Source organism: Plecotus auritus (genome assembly GCF_963455305.1).
Source record: "Plecotus auritus genome assembly, chromosome: 3".
NCBI lineage: Eukaryota > Metazoa > Chordata > Mammalia > Chiroptera > Vespertilionidae > Plecotus > Plecotus auritus.
In genome coordinates, this window is record NC_137772.1 from 115,118,717 (window position 1) to 115,122,127 (window position 3,411).

Here is a 3,411-nt window from a genome sequence, read left to right on the forward strand (position 1 = left end):
CCTCCTGCATGCCCCCCAGTGGGGACTGAGCCTGCAACCCAGGCATGTGCCCTGACTGGGAGTAGAACTGTGGCCTTCTGGTTCATATAGGTCAACATTCAACCACTGAGCCATGCTGGCTGGGCAAAATCATAGTGTTTTGAGCCCAATTGCATTTGTAGCTGTGTGTAATTTTTCCAAACAATTTCGTGGTAACAACTGCTGTTGAATGATAATCTAAACCAGAAAGTACACTTTGGAGAAGAATTAAATTTCCGTGGCTCATTAAGTCTCAAAATTTGGGGAGTGGCCTCAGTAATGCGATAATTTTTCTGCTTAAGCCCTAAACATAGATCATAAGTTCATGATGAGTCAATATGTGGAAATGTTTATCAGCTACTAAATGTCAGAATAGAATGGTTTTCCTGCTGCTAACTACCAATCCATCAGAGTATGTGGTTTCATACTCTGGGCCCAGAATCTCATATAGGAATTATGAGAGATATAAAAATGTTAAAGATGTCATCATTTCGTGGAGGCTTTTGATCTGATTATGAGACAAAATAAGCATACTTGAAATAATTTAAAAATAAATAAGGGTAATGTGTATGGTATTAGTAATAAGTATCACAGAAATTTCAAGAAAAGAAATATTAAAATAATAATAGTTATTATTTGAGCACTTAGTATTTGTCTATTATTATTACTTCATATAATTTCATATCTTATGAGCTAAGAATCAATATTCTCATTTTATAAATGCAGAAACTGAGGTTAAGAATTTAGGCAATTTGCCCAAGTTTTAGAAACATAGATAGCAAATATTGTCATTTACTAGCTGCATTTCAAATCCATGTTGTACTGCTTCCATCTGGACTCAGCTTTCTAAAGCCCACCTCTGAAACTATGACTTATTCTTTTGCACAAAACTTCACTAGTTCTTTACTTAAGCAATACTATCTCAACTTCTACATATGGCATTCACGGCCCTCCACAGTGTGTTTCAGTAACGTACCCTTCCAGACTGATGGCCAGGTATTTTCTCCCTTCTATTCTGATCAAAGGGGACACCTCAAGCCACATCTTTTTAAATAAATTCCAATGTTAGGCCTCTGTGACTTAGTTAACATTTTTGGTTGCAAGTAACTGAAACACACAAACAAGCAAAAGGAGGAAAGCTTATTATAAAGGTATGAAGAAATCTCATAAAACCCATAGACATAACATCTGGTCAAGCTTCATGAGGAATTAGAACCTGGACCTGGGAGAAGGTGGCCCTCCCAGCAGCCCTATGGCCATATCTCTTCTTCTCTAGGTATTTGTTTCATTCCCCCTCTTCTGCATGTTGGGTACATGGTAGAAGATTGCTGTGCTACATTTCCAAGTTCAAAATCTTCTGTTGTAGAGGTAGAGACTAACCAGCACCTATGAACCGTCATTTCAAATTTAAGGTAAAAAAACCGAATGGCATCTTGTGTCAAATGTGATCTATGACGGGGGAGGGGAGGGTCTCATCATGCAAAGATGGCTATTGCAACTCTTCCCTATGTGTGGGGCACGTGGTAGGGGAGGGGCACTTCTAGATAAAAAGCAACTAAAAACGAATTCAACCAAACAGATCCATTGCATTCTACCTTGCCCACGTCCCCCTAAAATAAAAATAAAATCCCTAATCCTCCTTTCCAATCCCAGCTTAAATGCCACTTTTTAAAAATTTTAAATTATTTATTTTATCATTATGTGCAATGAAGAAGAACATTATAGACAGCAGAGTTCTTTCCCACCACAAAATTATTTACACCCATTTATTCAGCTAGAAATACTAGCTTGAAGAGGTACTGGTATATTCCATTGTTTAAAAAATATTTTTTATTGATTTCAGAGAGGAAGAGAGAGGGAAAGAGAAAGAATCATTGATTGGCTGCCTCCTGCACACCCCTACTGGGGATCAAGCCCACAACCCAGTCATGTGCCCTTGACTGGAATTGAACCCAAGACCCTTAGGTCCACAGGCCAACACTCTATCCACTGAGCCAATCGGCTAGGGCGGCATATTCCATTTTTAATAACTTCTCTACAACAAACAATTGTCTTTTAATGGAACATGTTGAAGAAAATATTGTCTCATAAGTCTCTTGTATTCTTTTGAGTCTTAATCACTACAAGTCCAAGGTACTTTGACAGAATCCCAGTGACCTGAATGGCCTGATGAATACATTAAAATCAAGCAGTGTGTTTTTATTCGGAAAATACTCTTAGATCCATACAGATGTTGCTTGGGTTGTGGATTGCACATTTCTCCACTGGCACTATGACATTTGAAGAACATTTGTTATGAAAGTTTCACACCAATTTTGTTTGCTCCTTTTTCATTAGCCACTGTGCCTCCTTTTCCATTTTCTTTCTTTGCTGTTCTGCTGCTCTCTTTTCTCTGTCTGCTATCTTCTGCTGCCTCAGAACTTCTGCAGGCTGCATCTTCCTCTTCTTCCTATGCATTGGTATTTTCCTGCCAGGTATCCAAGTCACCTAATTCAGGTGATTGATGAATAAATGGCATATCTTGTATAGCTGTTAATCTACTAGAGAAACCTGTGCTACCATCCGGGATGCCAAAGTTTAATGGTTCTCTCTTCTTAATAATGATTTTCTGAGTTTTCCTTATAGTTGGTGTCATGTCCTTAAAACAGTCAGATTCCAGTTGTTCCAAAGCATTTTGTTGTGTTGCGACATTCCCATTCCCTCCTTCACTGTTTATACTTGGAGCATCTTCATCCCAGGAAGTCCACTCTTCAACATCTGTCTGTTTTGGAACTGATGAATAATCAACTGTAGTTGGCAAAGTTATTTGGTCTCCACTTAATTTCCATCCTCTGCCAGATCTGCATATTAATCTCTTTAGAAATGAGAATAATGTTGCTAAGCAGGTACAAACTAAGTAACCGAAACTGTGTGATAGCCATGATGAGAATCAAAACCTGCCCCTCCCCTGTCCCATTGGCAGAGGCTCTAAACTGAATGCCACTTTTTGGATATTTTCTCCCCAGAAAGACAAAAGCTATATATTTTGTCCAACTTTATGACTTCCCCTTTATAGTTTTTTGCATATAAAAATTGCTCAATAAATATAAGACGAGGCCCTGGCCAGGTAGGTCAGTTGGTTAGAGTTTCAGCCAGCTACACCAAGGTTGCAGGTTTGATCCCCAGTCAGGGCCCATATAAGATTCAAACAATGAATGCATAAATAAGTGAACAAGAAATTGATGTTTTTTTTTTTCTCTCTCTCTCTCAAATCAATAAATCAAAAAATAGATATAGGTCAAATTTAGTTAAGCTAGAGTGGAAGAAGAAGCCTTTGTGGTGAGTGGGATTTAGACTGGGCCTTAAAGTAGGGACATGATTTTCATCAACGGACAGGGTGGGGAGGTCATTGCA

General features: G+C 38.5%; 1 pseudogene across 1 annotated transcript; it reads right to left on the minus strand.

The window, feature by feature from the left end:
• Positions 1 to 2,311: 2,311 nt before the first annotated feature.
• Positions 2,312 to 2,939, minus strand: LOC308243861 (receptor-binding cancer antigen expressed on SiSo cells-like; annotated as a pseudogene). The gene has a single exon. The product of its transcript is annotated as a receptor-binding cancer antigen expressed on SiSo cells-like (transcript).
• Between the last annotated feature and the right edge of the window lie 472 nt (positions 2,940 to 3,411).